General features: G+C 37.7%; 1 protein-coding gene across 1 annotated transcript in view; it reads right to left on the reverse strand.

Annotated features, from left to right (window-relative positions):
- Positions 1–23,592, reverse strand: part of CTNNA3 (catenin (cadherin-associated protein), alpha 3) — a 1,348,181-nt gene that overhangs the window by 748,563 nt on the left and 576,026 nt on the right. The gene's annotated exons all lie outside the window — the stretch shown is intronic.

Consider the following 23,592-nt stretch of genomic DNA (forward strand, 5'->3'; position numbering starts at 1 on the left):
CTTCCACACTGGCTTCCCATTTCCCTAATTCTAGGCCATACTCCATTTCAGATTGCCATTCCATTGTTATTATGGCAGGCCTGTCCTGAGATCCAACATTTGCCTTAGGCAATGAAAAGAAATCGAATTAAATTTCCCTTTCCTAGAATATAAACAGGGAAAAGCTTTCCTTCTTCAGTCCATCAAACTTTACATCCCGAGGCATAATTGTTCATCTTTTTTAAAAAAGGGCACTGTCTTAACAGACTTTGATTGATAAATTGATTCACCAGTCCCAAACTAATGTCGAGTTACAAAGGGCAATGATGTTTCTAGGGCTGTCTGCATCTTCATATATCAGGTGATAGATACCTGTGGAGTTTCACCCGCCTAGAAGAGCTGTCACACCACAGTCTCTCTTCTATATGCTCTACTGCTTTGTCAGTTAACATTTCTGCATATGTATTTGCTCAGTCTCCATGCAGACAGATCAAGATTGATATGTCAGAGCTTATCTCTAGGTGAGAAAAAAACCCCATAGGGACGCACAAGAATCTAATTTAAAGCAAACTTCTGTCTTAAAAATACCTGGTGCTCTTATCCTCTCTGGTGTTCTTATCCTCTCCTTCTTTGAATAATTCTATTTCAAAATCAGTAGTCTACTACCTCCTTAGGCTAAAACAAAAGGTCTAGTATTAGAGAAGAAAAGCCATGTAAATGCAGCTTCGTGATTGCTTTTGTCAAACACTCATGTCATTTTTTTCTTAACCCCCAATCCAAGAATGAATGTTAATGACAGAAAAACAAATTTAATGTGCTCAAAACATGTTCCCCTCCAAGACATTAGGAAACCATATCCCTGGGGTCCAAGAGCCCAAACATGTAAGTTTGAGAAAATGTATTACCATCATACTTGTCAGATTCAACCTCTGGTCTATTCTGCCGTCCCCAAATTTCCACAGCTTTAGTTAAAGGAAAAAAAAAAAAAAAACACCACAGAGGAGGATATCTTGAAGGCATTCTAGTTTTTGCCGCCCCCAAATTTCCACAGCTTTAGTTAAACAAACAAACAAACAAAAAAAACACCACAGAGGAGGATATCTTGAAGGCATTTTTTAAAAGAGCATGATGTCTAGGAGGGCAAGAGAGGACAGTGATTTGAGATGTAGAAAGTAGGCTACTGTATTACATGCCAAGAGATGGGGTAAGATGAGGGCAAAGCAGTGGCCAGTAGATTTGAGAACAAGAACAATGCCATTGGTGCACTGGGGAAAAGGCAAATTGAAAGTAGTTTGAAGAGTGAATGGTATATAGGTAACATGGAGATTTGGGGAACAAGAACAATGCCATTGGTGCACTGGGAAAAGACAAATTGAAAGTAGTTTGAAGAGTGAATGGTATATAGGAAACTGGAACTGATACAGATACCCTCAACATTAAAAAGATTATTAAGATTATTATATAAAAGGGAACACAAATGAGGGGTTGCACTTAAAGAAAGGTCCAAGGGGAGGTTTTGGATTATTTTCCTTTTTAAGATGGAAGATTAAAGAATGTTCGTATACTAATGGAAATTATTAAGTAGGGGAGAGAGGAGGGTGACACAGAAAAGATGCCACAATTGAAGGAGTAAAGTGAAGTATTTGAAGGAGTGAAGGGGTGAAATTCAGTGTATAAGGGGAAGGAGCAGGGAAAAGAACCATTTGCCTGGCCCCCGAACTTCAATTCTGGAAGAGATCCTGACCAATCCCCAAGCCCTTCTCCAAAATAAAGTTTACATTAAAACCAACTCATCCCCTTCCCATCTTTCCTCCTGGAACTTGTGAGTGGAGGGATTACCATATTTCAACCCATAATATATGACAGAAATAGCTATTTATTCCTGTGGAATCAGTATATCTCTTTCAGCTTTGTTTCTTTGATTGTACATTTTAAGATGTTAGCCCATCTGATTTGTCACCATAGAAACAAATACATTTTACTTTACTTTTACATATTAAGGTTAAACATACAGTTTAGGACACACTGAAAAGTGAGAGAGAAATTGAAATAAATACCAGGTTATGCATTTCTCCAGAAGTCGGTCTAAGTCAGTTTACGTTTATGATAAATGGGTCTGATGGTTCTCATAACAGCAACTCTCACTATAGAAGACCAGGTTCCAAGAGAGTCAAAATTTTATACAAAGACCTAGAAAAGAATTTTGAAGGGTATTTGATCCCATCATTCATCATTTTTAATCATATTCTGAAAAATTTCAATGTTTCTCTTCCATAGAAGAGACCAAGTCAATATGATAGTCCCCAAAAGAGTGTGACCTTCTTTTTCCCCTTGTATTGTCATGCAGTTACTTCTTTACATCTTCCAAAATCTAACCTTTGATTTTTCTTTCAGAAGAAAAATGGGTTTCAGAAAGGTCCTATTTCTGCATATTTTAATAACTAAGTTATAACATGTGATAAAATAAGTCATTAGAAGGTTTATATTTAAGTCCTGGTTTTGTCATTTACTAATTATGTAATTTTAGAAAATTCTTGTCCTTTCCTGAACCTTGATTTACTCATCTATTCAAGGAGAAGCTAAGAACGGTCCTACCTAATCTATTAATAATATTATTGTGCAGCTCACTTGAGGGTTGGTAAGATTCTGTGAGGCTCAAATGAATCTGGTAAGAAAGGGGGGAGAGATGGATAGGACGGGGGAGATAAAAAGAGAGCATTGTGCCCTGGCCGGTTTGGCTCAGTGGATAGAGCGTCGGCCTGCAGACTCAAGGGTCCCAGGTTCGATTCCGGTCAAGGGCATGTACCTTGGTTGCGGGCACATCCCCACTGGGGAGTGTGCAGGAGGCGGCTGATCGATGTTTCTCTCTCATAGATGTTTCTAACTCTCTATCCCTCTCCCTTCCTCTCTGTAAAAAATCAATAAAATATATTTTTTTTAAAAAAAAGAGAGCATTGTAAAACCACAGAATGCTACACAAATGTATGGTGTTACTGTATGTAAATAAAGCTCAAGCCAAGTCACCATTGAACTATACAAAGAAGTTCCCATTTCATCACAGCCCCTAGACTAGAAATGTCATGCTTCTATTTCCTGGGATTCCACAAACTAAAGGATCACAAGGCACCAAGTCTAGATAAAGGAAAAAGCACCAGAGAGGATATTCAGAGCCTGAGTTTTAGTCCCAGTTCTGTCATTGCCAAATGTAATCTTTGTACATCACTTCACCTCTCTAATTTACATTGATTTATGGTTTTGTACATTGTACAATAATCACTAAAGATATCAAAAGCAAAATGTTAAAACAAATAAAATTGTAAGATACTTATTTTTATACCAGAAATGATTATGGTTCCTTTACACATTTTATTGAAAGATGAGAACCTCTTTAAGGAAAGGAGAAGAAATGCCTTAAGAACAATGGCAACTATATGCATACTAGAGTCCCAGCGCATGAAATTCATGTCGGGGGGTGGGGCTAGTTTCCTCAGCCTGGCCTGCGCCCTCTCCCAATCCGGGACCACTTGAGGGATGTCCAACTGCCGGTTTAGGCCCAATCCCCTGTGGTGGCAGCAGGAGCAGGGCTGCCAGCAGATAGGGGACCAGGGGCCATGGTGGGAGGGGCCAGGTGGGGGCATGGAGGATGGGCTGAGACCTGCTCCTATGCCCACTGCAGCCTCACGGCTCATAGTTCCTTTCAAGGTGCATGAATTCATGCACTGGGCCCTTAGTCTACCAATATATATATATATATATAAAAGACTAAGCAACCATACAACCGTTACAACTGTTACAACCAGAATGACCAGTCAACCAGTCGCTATGACACGCACTGACTACCAGGGGGGAGATGCTTAACACAGGAGCTGCCTCCTGGTGGTCAGTGTGCTCCTACAGCCAACCTCCCACAGCCCCTCCCACCGCCAGCCAGTCAACCTCCTGCAGCCCCTCCCCGCTGCCGGCCCGCTCCCTGATAGGCCCTGATTGCTGGCCAGGCCAAGGGACCCCACCCGTGCACAAATGTGTGCATCGGGCCTCTAGTGTATTTATATTGTGTCTGGATACTTTCAAAGTAGGCTTCTTATTTGAAGAAAAAAAATGCAAAGTAGAATTCAACAATGGCATTTTTCCTTCTAAAGTTTTTAAAATGAGAAAACCAATATATCCTTGAAGCCGGAAATAGTGACATCCAGGGTTAAACTGAAGGATTCAAGATGCTAATTAGCTAACCATGACTGTATGTATAAGGAAGATATTAAGTTTTCTCTAAGAACATTGCAACTTGAAATTCAAACAACTAATGTTATGGGATAATTGGGAAATATGATTAACTGATTTAAACACTCCTGAAAATGCAGCACAATTTCCTTTCAAGAGGAAGAACAAATATATTCTATAGACAAATGCCAAAATCAGAATTAGCACATAGTCAAGAAAGAAGGTGACTAAGAGTACACGAGTAACCATTTTGAATTAAATCACTTTAAAGCTAGTTACAGTATGAATGAGGATAATTACATGGCTCTCAACTCTGCTCATGTTTTTTCTCTTTCAATTGCAAATTCCTATAACTGTCATGTTTAGTTGTCTCTTTGAGATGTTACTATCCATGGTAACAGATGAATGCTCTTCTGTGAGTTTTATAAATTATCTTAGCTCACACAGTTTAGGCCTTAAGCTTAGGTTAGGAAAGGCTTGACCCTTGGGTGCTTGCATGCAGTTTTCTACAGCAGAAAAGCTTTACAAAACTCTATAGGAAGATTTGAAAAGACATCAGAAAATAATTTGAAATGCAGAAAGTGACCAAGATGTCTTGTATTTTTCATTACTTGTACTACGACTGCATGTTTATACACAAGAGCAATTCAATAAACTATTTAACAATGGATTCCCAATGAGAAGGTGTATTTTAGCAGGAATGGCTAATTTGGGCCTTCTGGGTTCTTTATAATGTTCCAAATAATTACATACAACTACCCTAACAATCAGGAGATAGTCAATAAAAGGAATTAAATGGAATCAGCCTAAAGCATGGATTAATGTGCAAACTTTCTGGAGTAGACAGCCAAGAGAATATTATAGGCAACAAATTTCAAAATGGAAAACCAATTAAACTGAATTATAAAATGCGCCATGGAGAAATAAAAATCATAATCAATCTGCTTGACAGGAATTTACACTTTTAATTGTAAGGTAGCTACAGTGAGTTGTACTTACTAGCTCTTAATAGGTGTGTGGTGATGATAAAGGCTAAGAAAAGCAAGACCTCTGGGATAAAATTAATTTACACAATCCAAGAAAACAATGAGAAAAAAAAACGAAAAATATCTAATATACGAGAATTCAGTGCAAGGTGGATCATTTCAGTGTTGAATAAATGAATCAATTCTTGTTCTAAGATTACATTCCAAGTTTTTCTAATTTGCCATAGGTTTTGCCTAAAGGATCATAGCCAATGAAAACTAAGTCTAAAGGGGCCCTCTGGCAGAGGTAGACAGAAAAATGTGGCAAGTTCCTTTCAATAGGCATATCTCATTCATCCTTGTATTCTTTGCATCTAACACTGTTGGAAAAGCAGTAGGTGTTTGATGTATGTATATATGTTTTAAATTTTATGTACAGAATTTAAAAATCACATTTCCCTTTAAGCAGGTTTTTGCAAATGCTGTATGCTAGGTATGTATAGTATACATTTATTTTCATGAATTGTAGAGAAATGATTAGACTTTTAGGTAAAAATTGAAAAAAATGAAGCCTCAGACTTCAGGAACATCATCTGTTAAGAAATGGAGAGCAACTGATCTTCAACCTCACCCTGAAAGAATATCAAAATTTGTTATGGAGCAGATTAAGATGTATTATCACTAAAATAAAATAAAATTTGTTTGTTAGGTAGGAAAAATGTTAGTGACTAAAAATGTCTAATATAAAATGTTCTTTCATAATTTTTTTTCAATTGTGTATATCCTTCAGCTTATTTATTTCTTCCTTTATATTTCAGGAGAGGGAGGCAATATAATATAGTCATTAACAGCATCCACCCAGGAGTCATACTGCTTGGGTGAGTCCAGGCCTGCCCATTTACTCCCTATAAATGCTGGTCAAGTCCCTGAATCTCTCTATGCCTCAGTTTCCTAATTTCTAAAATGGGAACAGCACAAATACTTCCTTATAAGGAAATCAACAGGATTTGCAGGAAGCAATACTTACAAAGCACTAGAGCAGTGGTTGCCTAAATGCTGTCATCCATGATAAGATACAGTAGGAGCATGTTTGGCACAAGAGAGGATACTTATTTTAAAATTCAAATGTAAATATTGCATGTTGTTCCACTGAGTGCCATGACTTTTAAGGTGTTTTACAGCAGAACATATCCTGTCTTCCCGCTCTAAATGGCTGTGACTCTCTTCTCTGTTATAGAGGCTAAAGGGCTCTATGAAAAACAACTCATATTTTTGTTCTTTGAAATTTCTATGCTTGGATTACATAAGCATTTGGAGTAGGGTGGCCATATGGTAGATAGTTGGGCCACAGGTTGGTTGGTTGATTAACTGGTTGTTTGGTTAGCAAGTTGGCTTACTTTAATAATGCTATTTTCTTAAATCTTTATTCTTCCATGCAAATTTTACAACATATCCAGAAGGCTATGTTCTGATAATAATAATTGAATTGTATAATCCTAGTGGGTATATCCTAAGGCCAATAAGAACTGCAAAGAAATCAAATTGTCTTTACTAAAAACATTATTAGCAATATTACTGTTGCTCTAAAATTATTCTTAAATTGTTATATATAAACAATCATATGGAACTAAGATTTTTCAGTTTTAGGAAAAAGAGATAAACACATGAAATAAAAAGAATTACAAACAAAATGTATAAACTGAAATTTGAATTGGATATATGATAAGTGTAGAAACATCAATGGAAACATAAAATATTTCTCTTTTAAAATATTTCCACAGAAAAGGCCTAGGAGCAGTGGCCAATTGAGTAGCAATGAGCCCTTCCAGTATCCAGATTATGGATATCAATTTCCTATAAAAAACAAACAAACAAATAAGCAAAAACCCAACAAAATATGGCTGTTTCCTGCTCTGGGCAGGAAAATATAAGACAGCAGCCTAGGACGGCTTGTCCTACTGGTGTGGGGATGTATCAGTGACGACTCGGATCATTTCAAAAGGACTCAGGAGCAAAACTGAAGGAATTCCTTGGCAAAGATGAAATAAATTCAACATCATAAAGAATAATAAATACAATGAATTAAAAAGTATGAAATATGATAAGATCCAAGAAGTTATAATGTTATGTAAACAACTCAATAGTCATCTCTAGAGAATTTTATTCATTTACTAGAGGCCCAGTGCACAAATTCATGTATGGGTGGGGTACCTCAGCCTGGCTGGCAATCAAGGTCTATGGGGGGGCCGGCCAGCCAGGGGGAGGAACACTGAGAGGTTGACTGGCTGGCCTCCTGATTAGGGGGGCTGGCTGGGTGAGGGAGGCCACAGGAGGTTGGCCGGCCGGGGGAGGGGCTGCCTGGGGTTGGCTGTGGGAGCACAGTGATCACCAGAGGGCAGCTCCTGCATGAGAGTCTGCCCACTGATGATCAGTGTGCGTCATAGCGACTGGTCGACCTGTTGTTCCAGTCGTTTGGTCATAAAGGTCACTTAGACTTTTATATATTTAAAGATTAGTATTATTTTTAAATATGTTCTCTTTAATTTCAGAGAGAGGAAGGGAGAGGGGGAGAGAGATAGAAACATTGATGAGAGAGAAACATCAGTTGGCTGCCTCCTGAACCCCCCTACTGGGGATTAAGCCTACAACTCAGGCATATGGGCTGACAGGGAATTGAACCAGCAACCTCCTGGTGCAAGGTACCCTGCTCAATCAACTGAGCCACACAAGCTGGGCCATCTCTAGAGAATTTTAGATATTTAATCCACTATTCTGAAAACTTATAACTAAAGAGAGAGAATCAGGCATTTTTTTTCTGCATTTTCTCTATAAAATATTCCTCAACATAAAAGCTTGACACTGTAAAGTTATCCTTTATATAGAAGAATTCAAAGTAATAAATGAAAAGGGAATGATAGAATTAGAACATAACTATTTTACAATGCCTATTAAACAAATAGACCTATGTGATAATCATTAGTGATAGCTAAACCATTAGATAACAAGTTGATGGGGAACTTTATAATGGATGAATCAGGCTAATCACATATAAACCTTAGATCAAATATTAATACCACAATAAAAAAAAACATTAAACATTATGGGTGCCGAATGCGATGCAATGGGAGGGTCCCAACATCCTGAATGAAATAATCTTGCCAAAACATCAAATCTGGATCTGATCAAACTTCTATGTCAACATATGGTTTATAGGAAATAGAGGTCAGAGGGAAAATTGAAATGATATCATGGAGATGCATTCAGCAGAACACAGAATGTGGGAAATTCTATAGGACAAGTAACCCAGTTTGTTTAACAAAGTGCAAGGGAAAAAGAGAGGGAGGGTGAGTTCATAGTTTAAAAAAATTTTAGATTAATATAAATGAAATTCCAAGTGAGGATCTAGTTTGGATCTAATTTTAAAAATTCAACCATGTATTATGTACATATGGGAATGTGTGCATGCATGTGTGTTCAATTTGATGTTGACTGATATTTGATTTGAAGCCATCACGTATTTGCTACTTTGAAAAATGGGATAATGGAATCATAGAAATACTTTTTTTTTTTTAAAAGAGCTCATCTTTTAGAGTTAAATACAAGTAAATTATACAATGTCCAGAATTTGCTATAAAACAACCTATTGGGCCGGGGAGGTGTGTGCTAATAATTGGTGACACTGAACCTGGTGATGGGTACAGGAAAATTCATTACATTATTCTCTCTACCTCTGAATATATTTTTAAATGGACATAATAGAATGCTTAAAACAAACAAAAAAAACAGATTAAAGCACACACTTAAACACAAAAAAATCCTGTTAAGGTGTTGATCATGTTGCCTTGTATTTATACACAAATTAATCTAGGCTGTTGAGTCTTCATATCCAGAAACCTGTTGTTGTTATCATTGCTGGTGCTCTTCCCATTTTCTTGCCATAGGGCATGCGCATTGCTTAAGTTTAGTCAGAGGTAATCCTTAATTTGCAAGACTTTTTTGTTTTACTAACAATAATCAATGTGAAAACAAGTAGGAAGCAATTGCTTTTGCATACTTTTTAATTTTCATGATTACTATACTGTCTTTCTGGTACTAGTAACTTTTCAATCTAATATCTAATGTTCTAATTTTCAATATAATCTCATTTCTTAGACATTTCAGATGGAAATCCATAAACTACAAATAAAGAATAATTTTTCACCTCTCTTCAAAAAATATGTGCTGTGGACTGTATTGAAAGGATTGATTCCACTACAGTTATTTCCTGAAATTCATAATTTGAGAGGTTTTCTATCTTAAAGTAAATAGAAATCTGTATTATGTTCCTGCCAACTTGGCGCTCTCAATATCTCATATATAGGACTCTGAGATTAACATACATGTATCTCATGAATTTGCATAATGATTGAAGTGCTCAATTCATTCTACCATCAATTATAGTTCAGAGAACACCCTCAATGTCTAATAGTTGAGAATATCTATATCCCCAACACATGTCAAAATATGTGTGCCACACCCATTGGATGATTACACAACAGACAGCTTCCTTGATTATTACTTTCAGTCTGATGAAATAAGATGGTTAAATTCAGATGAACCCAGGTAGCTCCTTATGATAAAGTGGATACAGAGGAAGCTATCAGAGAAACGGACTAAAAATGTTGAAGGCAATTTCAAAACATAAACATGTTGGTTTCCTTTCTTTCTTTTTTCTTTTCTTTTCTTTTTTTTTTCCATAAGGGATGCGTTGTGTAGAGAAGTTACGTTATTATTCCAGAAGACATTATCTTGGCTTTATTACACACAGCACATCTGGGAATTGTCTGCTTGAAAGCCTTGGCTAGAAGCTCTATCCGATGGCCTCAAATTGTTTCTGATACTGAAAAGTCTAAAGGAAGTTAGTGCATGCCACATGCCAGGCTGCTTGGCATAAACTGCCTAAGACACCTACTTTACCAAAGGAAAACAACAACAAAATTTGGATCAGGAGTCCACATTGATTTTGCATTATGAGATAAAAACTTTTCCCTTCAGTATATTGCTTTTCACAACAAATTTAAGTGCTTTTGCTTTGACCTCAAGCCTCTGTGGTGACACTGTGACTCGATGCCAGTTTTTTGCAGCACAGAATCTGCCAGACACAATTATTTCTGACAATAGCTCCGCATTTGTCGTAGTCCAGTTACGGTATTTGAGGACAACAATCTTATCCAAGTTGTCACCATTACTCCTCATCTGTTTTTAAAAAGTAAAAGAAAACATATGTAAAACTTTAGACAATAAAAAAAATTTTAGACTGAAAGGGTGGTGCAAACTACCAAAGACCCCCCTGAGGTGGATTTTTTAAGATACTGATAACTGTTGATTGGTTTTTCATTGACCAATATGTTATGGGCATTCACAGAGAAGTCTGCTCATGCTGAATTCCAGTTAGGTTAAGTTTCATAACTTGCCCGGTGTTAATTGCTTTCTTTCTTTCTTTCTTTCTTTCTTTCTTTCTTTCTTTCTTTCTTTCTTTCTTTCTTTCTTTCTTTCTTCCCTTTTTTCTTTGCTCCCACCATCATCATTTATTTTCACTTGCGTTTTAGGTTGTTAAGTCATTGCTATTCTCTTTCTCTATTAAAAACATAGTTTTTCCATTTTCACTGCTAATTTCTATATCTTTTCTCCATTTGTCTTCTCCTCCTCCTCCTCTCACCCTAATCCTGCAGTTCACCTCTTTAGATGTGAGAGTGGCATTTTCAGTCATCCTCTCATCGCCCTCTGCAAAAGTGCTGGGCTTCATCATGTTCGACTTCTACTTTGTGTTCCTTGTGGTCAGCATCCTCCTAGAAGACCAAATTCTTATCTGCCCAGTCTCCATCTAGCAGGAAAGCCCATATCTTGAACCAACAGTCTGGATGGCCCCTCCCCACATAGGGTTCTAGGCTCCTTGACGTCTGGAGAAATCATTTGCTTTTGCTACTGTAGGTTTTTCTTTGCTGGGATTTACTTCAAATCTTGCTTCTGGATGGGTGCCACGTCTATGAAGTCACACAGTGCCCTGTCCCCATAAGGGATGCGTTGTGTAGAGAAGTTACGTTATTATTCCAGAAGACATTATCTTGGCTTTATTACACACAGCACATCTGGGAATTGTCTGCTTGAAAGCCTTGGCTAGAAGCTCTATCCTATGGCCTCCAATTGTTTCTGATATTGAAAAGTCTAAAGGAAGTTAGTGCATGCCACATGCCAGGCTGCTTGGCATAAACTGCCTAAGACACCTACTTTACCAAAGGAAAACAACAACAAAATTTGGATCAGGAGTCCACATTGATTTTGCATTATGAGATAAAAACTTTTCCCTTCAGTATATTGCTTTTCACAACAAATTTAAGTGCTTTTGCTTTGACCTCAAGCCTCTGTGGTGACACTGTGACTCGATGCCAGTTTTTTGCAGCACAGAATCTGCCAGACACAATTATTTCTGACAATAGCTCCGCATTTGTCGTAGTCCAGTTACGGTATTTGTGGACAACAATCTTATCCAAGTTGTCACCATTACTCCTCATCTGTTTTTAAAAAGTAAAAGAAGACATATGTAAAACTTTAGACAATAAAAAAAAATGTAAAAAAAAAATGTTTAGAATGAAAGAATGGGGCAAACTCCCAAAGACTCCCTGAGGTGGATTTTTTAAGATACTGATAACTGTTGATTGGTTTTTCATTGACCAATATGTTATGGGCATTCACAAAAAAAGTCTGCTCATGCTGAATTCTAGTTAGGTTAAGTTTCATAACTTACCCAGTGTTAATCCCTCCCTTCCTCCCTCCCTTCCTCCCTTCCTTCCTTCCTTCCTTCCTTCCTTCCTTCCTTCCTTCCTTCCTTCCTTCCTTTTGCTTTGACCTCAAGCCTCTGTGGTGACACTGTGACTCGATGCCAGTTTTTTGCAGCACAGAATCTGCCAGACACAATTATTTCTGACAATAGCTCCGCATTTGTCGTATAGTCCAGTTGGTATTTGTGGACAACAATCTTATCCAAGTTGTCACCATTACTCCTCATCTGTTTTTAAAAAGTAAAAGAAAACATATGTAAAACTTTAGACAATAAAAAAAATTTTAGACTGAAAGGGTGGTGCAAACTACCAAAGACCCCCCTGAGGTGGATTTTTTAAGATACTGACTGATAATTGTTGACTGGTTTTTCATTGACCAATATGTTATGGGCATTCACAGAGAAGTCTGCTCATGCTGAATTCCAGTTAGGTTAAGTTTCATAACTTGCCCGGTGTTAATTGCTTTCTTTCTTTCTTTCTTTCTTTCTTTCTTTCTTTCTTTCTTTCTTTCTTTCTTTCTTTCTTTCTTTCTTCCCTTTTTTCTTTGCTCCCACCATCATCATTTATTTTCACTTGCGTTTTAGGTTGTTAAGTCATTGCTATTCTCTTTCTCTATTAAAAACATAGTTTTTCCATTTTCACTGCTAATTTCTATATCTTTTCTCCATTTGTCTTCTCCTCCTCCTCCTCTCACCCTAATCCTGCAGTTCACCTCTTTAGATGTGAGAGTGGCATTTTCATCTCAACTGTGGCGGTCAGCAGCAATGGCCTCTTCTTGCACCATTGTCCTCCTCTTCATCATGCTGCTCTTCATCATCCTCTCCATTGCCCTCTACAAAAGTGCTGGGCTTCATCATGTTCGACCTCTACTTTGTGTTCCTTGTGGTCAGCATCCTCCTAGAAGATAAGATTCTTATGTGCCCGGTCTCCATCTAGCAGGAAAGGCCATGTCTTGAACCAACAACCTGGATGGCCCCTCCCACGTTGGGTTCTAGGCTCCTTGGTGTCTGGAGAAATCATTCACTTTTGCTACTGTAGGTTTTTCTTTGCTGGGATTTACTTCAAATCTTGCTTCTGGATGGGTGCCATGTCTATGAAGTCACACAGTGCCCTGTCCTTTTTTCATGAGAGCACTCACTGCCCACATGGTAACAAGTCTTTTACTTGTATGCCATCCTGGGTTATAAACACTATGAGTAAAGAAATGTATATTTTCTTTCCTCTTAATTCTACCTCCAGCATCAGGAATATGACTGGCATAAAGCAGACAGACAAGAGCCAGACTAGAAACAGTCTTTCATATCAGGCTTGTTCAAGCCGGCTTCTAAGCCAGCCTTCTTCACCCTGTTGGCAAGCTTTTTTTTTTAAGCTGCAGATATTCCAGTAAGGTCCTTAAATGAAAGCCGATGTAAGCCAAAAAGCCACCTAAGATAATATTCCAGATGAGGAACAAGAGTAAAGAGCCCTAAATAAGAAGTTTGTCCCCAAATTGCTCCTGCTATTTGACAAACAGCTTCAAATAAGGGATTGTTTTTTCTCTGTATACAAGGTCACTACTTTCAAACACAAAGGCAAGTGCCCTTAGAGTAGAACTTCTCAGGTTGAAAGAAAATAAGGGAGCAATAAAAATCTATCTGCAACACTTTTCAGTAGAATGCACATTGCAGATGATAAAAATTAGCCAGTATTCTGGCTAATTACCCTAAATAGTGAGTATCTGTCATACTTAGTACATGCTTTTCTCTTACACTTGAGCATATCTTGAATAGCAGACCTGTGAATCAGCCACAGGTATTCCTTCCAGGACTCTTCGTTAGATAGAAGTATGTCCCCCTGAATCACCTTGATTTTTTTCCTTTCAATAAACACACATTGAGAATGTGTTATCTGCTAACAGTAGATATTTAGAGATGAATAAGATTCCACCTTCCCTGAATTTAAAACTATTTTGTTGGAAAAATTTACATATAAATGATCACAATTCAATGTATTTATATGCCAGATGTATGGTACATAACCAAGGGTGCTTATAAGGAAGTCAACAAAATCCCTAGAAGTTTTATGGGGAATATAACATTTGAGATATATCTCTTAGAAGATTTCACCAGACAGAAAATGGGGGAAGGCTGTTTCTATAAGAGAGGACAATACAAACAGTGACTTAAGGCATAACAGAACGTGGCTTGTTCAAAGATAAATACCTGGGTACGCCTGGATTGTAGGTTGCATAGCATATTGGATAGTGAGTAGAAGTGATGACAAAAGGGTAGATTTCAACCAGATAGTAAAGGATCTTGGTACCAGGTTGCACCCATTGTCTTTCGTAACTGTAATTAGTGCCACCTAAAGCACATACCAAGGCTGATACAACATGACCCTGCCAATGTCACCATAATCATCAACCCTCTATCATACCTGATTAGACTCAGGATGATCACCTCATCCAAGAAAAATTGACTCAAAAGCCAGATGTGCCAGATGAGGTGGTATAGTACAAAAGGATCGGTCTTCTCTAGAATTATAAAGTCAAAAGTATTGAAAGAATGAGCGTATTTGCAATGAAGCTGAAAGCATCAGGATGTAGCACAGTACAAAAGGATCAGTCTTTAGAATTATAAAGTCAAAAGTATTGAAAGAGTGAGCGTATTTGCAATGAAGCTGAAAGCATCAGGATGTAGTGTATAGGCACTGAGGATATTATGTTTCTTTGCTCCCACCATCATCATTTATTTTCATTTTCTTTTTAGGTTGTTAGTCATTACTATTCTCTCTATTAAAAACAAAGTTTTTCCATTTTCACTGCTGATTTCCATTATCTTTTCTCCATTTGTCTTCTCCTCCTCCTCTCACCCAAATCCTGCAGTTCACCTCTTTAGATGTGAGAGTGACATTTTCATCTCAACTATGGCAGTCGGCAGCAATGGCCTCTTCTTGCACCATTGTCCTCCGCTTCATTGCGCTGCTCTTCGTCATCCTCTCCATCGCCCTCTGCAAAAGTGCTGGGCTTCATCATGTTCGACTTCTACTTTGTGTTCCTTGTGGTCAGCATCCTCCTAGAAGACCAAATTCTTATCTGCCCAGTCTCCATCTAGCAGGAAAGCCCATATCTTGAACCAACAGTCTGGATGGCCCCTCCCCACATAGGGTTCTAGGCTCCTTGACGTCTGGAGAAATCATTTGCTTTTGCTACTGTAGGTTTTTCTTTGCTGGGATTTACTTCAAATCTTGCTTCTGGATGGGTGCCACGTCTATGAAGTCACACAGTGCCCTGTCCTTTTTTCATGAGAGCACTCACTGCCCACATGGTAACAAGTCTTTTACTTGTATGCCATCCTGGGTTATAAACACTATGAGTAAAGAAATGTATATTTTCTTTCCTCTTAATTCTACCTCCAGCATCAGGAATATGACTGGCATAAAGCAGACAGACAAGAGCCAGACTAGAAACAGTCTTTCATATCAGGCTTGTTCAAGCCGGCTTCTAAGCCAGCCTTCTTCACCCTGTTGGCAAGCTTTTTTTTTTAAGCTGCAGATATTCCAGTAAGGTCCTTAAATGAAAGCCGATGTAAGCCAAAAAGCCACCTAAGATAATATTCCAGATGAGGAACAAGAGTAAAGAGCCCTAAATAAGAAGTTTGTCCCCAAATTGCTCCTGCTATTTGACAAACAGCTTCAAATAAGGGATTGTTTTTTCTCTGTATACAAGGTCACTACTTTCAAACACAAAGGCAAGTGCCCTTAGAGTAGAACTTCTCAGGTTGAAAGAAAATAAGGGAGCAATAAAAATCTATCTGCAACACTTTTCAGTAGAATGCACATTGCAGATGATAAAAATAAGCCAGTATTCTGGCTAATTACCCTAAATAGTGAGTATCTGTCATACTTAGTACATGCTTTTCTCTTACACTTGAGCATATCTTGAATAGCAGACCTGTGAATCAGCCACAGGTATTCCTTCCAGGACTCTTCGTTAGATAGAAGTATGTCCCCCTGAATCACCTTGATTTTTTTCCTTTCAATAAACACACATTGAGAATGTGTTATCTGCTAACAGTAGATATTTAGAGATGAATAAGATTCCACCTTCCCTGAATTTAAAACTATTTTGTTGGAAAAATTTACATATAAATGATCACAATTCAATGTATTTATATGCCAGATGTATGGTACATAACCAAGGGTGCTTATAAGGAAGTCAACAAAATCCCTAGAAGTTTTATGGGGAATATAACATTTGAGATATATCTCTTAGAAGATTTCACCAGACAGAAAATGGGGGAAGGCTGTTTCTATAAGAGAGGACAATACAAACAGTGACTTAAGGCATAACAGAACGTGGCTTGTTCAAAGATAAATACCTGGGTACGCCTGGATTGTAGGTTGCATAGCATATTGGATAGTGAGTAGAAGTGATGACAAAAGGGTAGATTTCAACCAGATAGTAAAGGATCTTGGTACCAGGTTGCACCCATTGTCTTTCGTAACTGTAATTAGTGCCACCTAAAGCACATACCAAGGCTGATACAACATGACCCTGCCAATGTCACCATAATCATCAACCCTCTATCATACCTGATTAGACTCAGGATGATCACCTCATCCAAGAAAAATTGACTCAAAAGCCAGATGTGCCAGATGAGGAGCACAGTACAAAAGGATCAGTCTTTAGAATTATAAAGTCAAAAATATTGAAAGAGTGAGCGTATTTGCAATGAAGCTGAAAGCATCAGGATGTAGTGTATAGGCACTGAGGATATTATGGCAAACCAACTCCATAGGAAGCAAGAACCTTAAATCAGTGAGAGCTTTGAGGCAGAACAGAGGTGGACAAGGTGGATATACAAATGGAGAACAGCAAAGTGCAGGGCACTGGGATGAAGCTACAAGGCCTTCTCCAATAAGGTTCCTATGTTTCTTGATGACTAGTTTTATCACAATAAAACGAATCAGATCACAAGAACCTTGTGTGTCATGAAGATGAGTCTGCTATTTAACTGGAGGTGACAGTGTGCTATTCAAGGGGTTTAATCAGGACAAAAATGTAACCAAATCGGTGGAAGTGTTTTAGGGAAGGGGAAACCCATTCTGGTGTTGACCTTCAGGCCATTCTACTAAAGACGAACCAAATCTCAAAAGACAAGAAAGCAATACTTTTTTCTCTTTACTTTGTCCCTTTGAATGGAATAAGAGGTTTATGTTATTTAAGATTAAGATTTTAAGAGATTATGGTGGCCATGTGAGAGAGAAACTGTATATTAGAATATTAGTGATTTTTTTTCCTTTTCAGAGCCAATAATTTACATATGGCAGAGAGTTAGGGAAAGGTGAGCCTGAATAATTCAACATCAATAAAGATTGTTCTATAAACAAATTTTCCAACAGTAGAAGAAATTTTAAATATTTTCAATGTGATGCATTGAATCCAAGTTAATAAAAATTCTATATAGTTGCCAAAATATTATTGGGATTACCTTTGAATGGTGAAACAATGGTTCCTATGTTTTATAATAAATATGTATTGCTTTTATAACAGGAGGGAAACAAACTTAAGGAATAGTTTAGCTGAAGACTTATATGTTTCATTTCTATTTAACAAAATAGATTTTAAGCCCAGCTAGCGTGGCTCAGTGGTTGAGCATCAATCTATGAACCAAGAGGTCATGGCTTTGATTCCCAGGCAGGGCATATGCCCAGGTTGCAGGCAAAATCCCTGGTAAGGGGTGTGCAGGAGGCAGCCAATCAATGACTCTCTCATCATTGATGTTTTTATCACTCTCTCCTTCACACTTTCTCTCTAAAATCAATAAAAAATATATTTTTAAAAAAAATAGATTTTAAGTCTTAGTTGTCTGGATAAATCTAGACAAGACTAGAAAAAAATGAGCTTTTAATATCTGCTATTGTTTTTCACATGGTATAAAGACTGGTTTAGATTCAAAGAAGACAGAATGGATAGAAAAATACAAGTGGAGTCAAAGGATCTATAGTCAACTCAAAGTTCCTATACCCGGAATAGAGCCAGATATTTCATCTCTTAAAAGCATCTCAGAAGGAAAACATCAAGATTAAAAATCATATACTCAAAATCAAAAATATTTTAATGACTTTAACTAAATACTATAAAGAGAAAAAATATAAAATCAATGTAGACGTTTTGCCTTTAAGAAAAGTCTGGCCTCAAATATAGACAATAATTAGAAGAAATCATTTACATGACTTCGTGATTTTGATACCTATACCCAGTTTTTAAATGCAGGCCTATATTGGCTTATCAGAAGATACAAACTTAGATCATAAATAAATGGTTGCCTATTTAAAATAGTATATTTACTTATGACGCTCTACTTCCTAGAGATGTAAACACACAAATACATACACACATATAGTATATCAAGTTCACATATCATATATACATATATCAAGTTCAGGTTTTTCCAAAATTTTACTATTAAGTCACAACATGAATTTAAAAAAAGCAAAGCATATCTTTTTCTATTTGAAATTTATTTTAAAGTGTAAGGGATAATTGAAATCACACCTTGATACTGAAAAAAAAGGTGAGAAAACATCCCTATTTCAGTTCAGAATATACCTGGTTAATTAAGAAAACATATACATTCAATTCTGTGATTTCTACTTCATTATAAAATTACAAACTTATTCCTTTGAGCAAACATTGGGCTTAGGCAAATTTAACACATTTATACATATTGAAAATGTCTAAATTTGCAAACAGTTAAAATAAATACAGAATATAAATTACTAGAGAAGATTTAGCTTAAACGAACATTATGGCCTGAAAAGTCATTCTATCTCCACCAAGTATATTCCCTCAACATCCACAGCAAGAAATAAACACACACACACAAAAATAGTATTTTAAAATATTTTTTCCCTAGCACTTTTTGTGGCTGATGGCTTGCAGAAATGAATAGGTTGGTCTAGGCCAGTGATGGCGAACCTATGACACGCGTGTCAGAGGTGACACACGAACTCATTTTTTTGGTTGATTTTTGTTAAATGGCATTTAAATATATAAAATAAATATCAAAAATATAAATCTTTGTTTTACTATGGTTGCAAAGATCAAAAAATTTCTATATGTGACACAGCACCAGAGTTAAGTTAGGGTTTTTCAAAATGCTGACACGCCGAGCTCAAAAGGTTCGCCATCACTGGTCTAGGCTAAAAGGAAGATGCGGGAGGAACCTCACAAAAGTGACAATTCAAAGTTCAGAAATAAATGAACAAATGGGGGGATACTTCAATTGCAACCCCCAGAAGAGTAAATAAAATAATAGTGGGCACACACTGAGTTAGACAGCCAAGGAAGCCACAGTCAATACAACATACCCAAGTTTCTTCGGACTTAAAAGATCATATAGAGAAATATGTACACAGTAAGAGACCTGATAATGATACTGGTGAAAAGTTCACCTGAGAGACATGAACTACCAGGAGGACAGCAGCTCACTTGTAATATTAAAGACCTTTCCCTCATGTCTAACCTTGGGCTACAGCCCTGGCTTGTATAACAGCTCAGCCAGTCTTTCTCCCATCTCCCTGTCATTCATTACCTGCCATGTCTCAACTCCGTCATGAGAAATTAAAATCTGAAACATGGCAGATTGAGTGCACACTTTTATTGCCTCTTCCTCCTCAAAATTCATTTAATGATAAATGAATACAAATGAGGGTAAAGAGGAGACAAGAATGGATGAATGCTTTTATATTTTTTGAAAACATAGAATACATGATATGTGACTAGAGTCAAGAAAGCTACAATGTATTTGCTTACTGAAGGGGGACCCCACACTCTACAGAAAAGTCTTGAGATGCTCCAGAAGGTAAAGGTCGCTAAAAGTACAAGGACTGGTTTAAAGTCTTCATGGAGAGTAATTAACTAACTGCCGGATCCCCATCATCACACCAAAAACCAAAATGGACTGAATGTTTGTGTACCCATCACCCCACCCCCACCACCTGCCCTCATCTAAAATGTGATGGTATTCGAGGTGGGGCTTGAAGAGATAATTAGGTCATGAAGGAGGCGCCTCCATGAGAGGTGATGTATCTCTCTGTCATGTGAGGACACAGCAAGGAGGTGTCCATCTGCACATCAGGTAGAGGGACCTCACCGAGAACCCAAACACACTGGCACCTTGAGCTCAGACTTCCAGCCTTCAAATCTGTAAGAAATAAATCTCTGTTGCGTAAGCCACCAGTCGATGGAGTTTGTTATGTAAGTCACCTTCAGCTAATACACTACTTCTTGCTTCCAACAGAAAGAGGAAAAGGCTATTTTCTGGCAAATTCAAACATGAGAAGCCAGACCTAAGGATATGAGGCAATCTAGTGAGGCTTGGGACTAAAAAAGGAAGAAGTGAATGAGACTGTACATAATGAACTCAGGGACCTCAGCATCCTTGCCCTGCCTTGTCCCTAGATCACCGGTAGCCTCTAGATCCAATGCTGGAGATTGAGCGTCATCTCTGGGGAAAAACCTATATTTATTCATCTTGCGATTCCCCAGTGGAAAGGCGAGCTCACTGTTTAATGTTGTTACCACAAAACCCAAGCCAAACCCTTGTCCACACACCAGGGACCTTCTCTCAGCTTTTAGTGCCTCACTCATTAATCTGAATGAGCACAAGAGAAACTTAACATTTGAGAAAACCTTCCCACAAGAAATAGTCCAAAAAGAACTGACTCTAAATTACCTCAAAGGAAATGGTGACATTGTAACAGGCAGTATATGACCAAAACAACTCATATAATATCCTCAGAGTGAGAGACGTTACTTTCATAAAGGTAAAGCAGTATGCCATGAACAAAGAGAAAAGAGGACTGAAAGAGCTCCCGGAGATAACAAATATGATCACCTAAACTGGAGGCAGGGGGAGGATGCACAAACCTTTTCTGTAAATGGACACGTAGTAAATATTGTAAGCTTCCAGGACTGGGTCTCTAAACTCTGCCCTTGCAAGGTGAAAGCATCCTTAGACAATGCATAAATGAATGAGCGTGAGTGTGTTCCTTTATTTACAGAAACAACATTATTTACACCACTTGACCCAGCAGAAACATTTTTTTTCTGCTGACATAGTTTGCTGACACCCAATCCCAATTTTATATAAATAAGTAAGTAAGTAAATAAGTAAATAAGTAAATAAATAAATATTGTGACCTAAAAGCTGTAGATAGCACCTAAAAGTAAGAGAAAAGATAAAGAGATAGAAAACAGGAAAGAAAGAAAGAAAAATAATCAATTCAAAAAGTCCAAAATCGGCCCAATAAAAGTTTTAGGGAGAGAACACAGAAAATGGGGAGAGGTAATTAAAAAAACAAAATGAATTCCATGCTATTAGCCAATATTTGCTTATAGTATTAGCTTTCTTGAAACAAAAGCAGACAAAAGTCTTGACAAAAACTGAAAGACACAAGTCTTCATTTTAAAAGGTCCAAATGAAGAAAGGCCCAAAACAAAATACATCTTTGTACAATATCCAAACACCAGGGGAAATAAAGCATCATAAAAGTTTCCAGTGAGAAAACAAAAGATGACACACAAAGGAGTGAGACTCGGAATAGCATCTGCTTCTCAACAGCAAGAGCAGGTGTGAGAAGACAGCAGAGCGATGGCTTAAAGATTCTGAGGAAAAACGATTTCCAATTGTGAATTACACAGACGGCTAATCTATTAATCAGTAAATACAAAACATTCCGACGTGATTTTCATTTCACACGCACCCTTCCTTGTGCATCTACTAGTGGATATGCTTCAACGAGATGAGTGGTTCACTAAGAAAATGAATGTATGGGGTCTAAGAACCAGGAAATCACACCTGGAGAACGTGAAGGGGAGAATGAGATTAGCAGCTGTGATTAGATATTGGCGCAGAGACATGGAACACTGTTGACAGAAGGGACAATCTGAATTGATTGTTTGGAAAATTTAAGCACTTGACAAATCTTTTAAAATATTGGGAAAGACAACTAACACGGGGTATAGACAAAATTAAGCAAATTTGAGAGAGAGAGAGAGAGAGAGAGAGAGAGAGAGAGAGAGAGAGAGAACATTTCTTAATTGAAAAAACACACACCAAAAAGTTAAATGCAAATGGAAACATAACCTAATACCCTACTTAAACCAATAGCATTATTGCTTGCACAGTCATTTTTAGTTAAATACTGTCTATTTATTTACCATATTAACATAGGATGTGGGAAACACAAGGTTTCTTCAGTTATAATAGCAAAAAGTAAAAATATCACCAAAATTCAGAAATATTATGAGGAGGAAATAAAGAGTAATTGATGAAGCTGAGGAGAAAAGAAGCAAGCATGGGTGTTTTCAATACAAGGCTTCTCTTCTATTTGCTTTTCAAACTATGTACATAAAGTTTAGTTCTCTATGATTCCTTAATATTTTCCATTTCTCAGAGTTACCTATTAAATTTCAAATATATTAAGAAAGCTAATACTATAAGCAAATATTGGCTAATAGCATGGAATTCATTTGTTGAAAAAAATATACAGCCCTAACCGGTTTGGCTCAGTGGATAGAGCATCGGCCTGCGGACTCAAGGGTCCCAGGTTCGATTCTGGTCAAGGGCATGTACCTTGGCTGTGGGCACATTCCCAGTAGGGGGTGTGCAGGAGGCAGCTGATTAATGTTACTCGCTCATCGATATTTCTAACTCTCTATCCCTCTCCTTTCCTCTCTGTAAAAAATCAATAAAATATATTTAAAATATATATATATGTATATATACCAAAAAAGGGACCCTGGCCAGTGTGTTCAGTGGTTAGAGTATTGCAGGTTTGATCCCCAACCCTGGTTGGGCATGTGTAGGAGGCAACCAATCCATGTGCCTCCCTCACTTCTCTCTCTCTCTCTCTCTCTCTCTCTCTCTCTCCCTCCCTTCCTCCCTCTCTCCCTCTCCTTCCTTTTCTTCCTCCCTCTCTAAAAATCTATGGAAAAAATATCCTTGGGTGAGGACTAACAAAAAAAAAGGGGGGGTCACTATAGCCACTAGGGACAAAGAACTGAAGATAAGAAAATCACCAAGGAAAAGGTAAGGAGGCACTTGGGGAGAAAGCTTCACTTTTCATTGACTGTGTGTAACTCAGGTGTGAGCATTGGGCTTATTGTGGGATATGACTGATGACCTGCGACAGTCTTTGAGTGGGTGGCATCACATCTGATGAAGCAAATATTCCTGGTGCCAACTCCAATCAGAAAACTAGATCTAAAAGCCAACTCTGTGAAGACTCATCAGTCATGTTTCTGTTTGTTCTCTGTGTTATTTCTTAATTTTTTAAATTTCTTCAAATGTTGTTTAAACTTTCAGCTGTGCTACTTATTCCAAAAAGAGAATATTGTATGTGCACTCTTGGGCTGCATTTTCAAAGGGGGAGCAGTGATTGCCTAAAGCCACTGTGCAGGTCTTGGTAGTGATTAATAAAAAGCTCAGAGAGATGATACCTGAGAGGGTGGAGAGTCCCATGCCTGGCTTCCTACTTGCTCTCAATGTGAAGTCCTCCGGAAGGGATTTCCTGACCACTCTATCAGCTGTCACTAGCTCTTATCCTCCGTTATTCTTCATGGC

This window comes from Myotis brandtii, unplaced genomic scaffold (assembly GCF_000412655.1).
Source record: "Myotis brandtii unplaced genomic scaffold, ASM41265v1 scaffold499, whole genome shotgun sequence".
Lineage (NCBI taxonomy): Eukaryota > Metazoa > Chordata > Mammalia > Chiroptera > Vespertilionidae > Myotis > Myotis brandtii.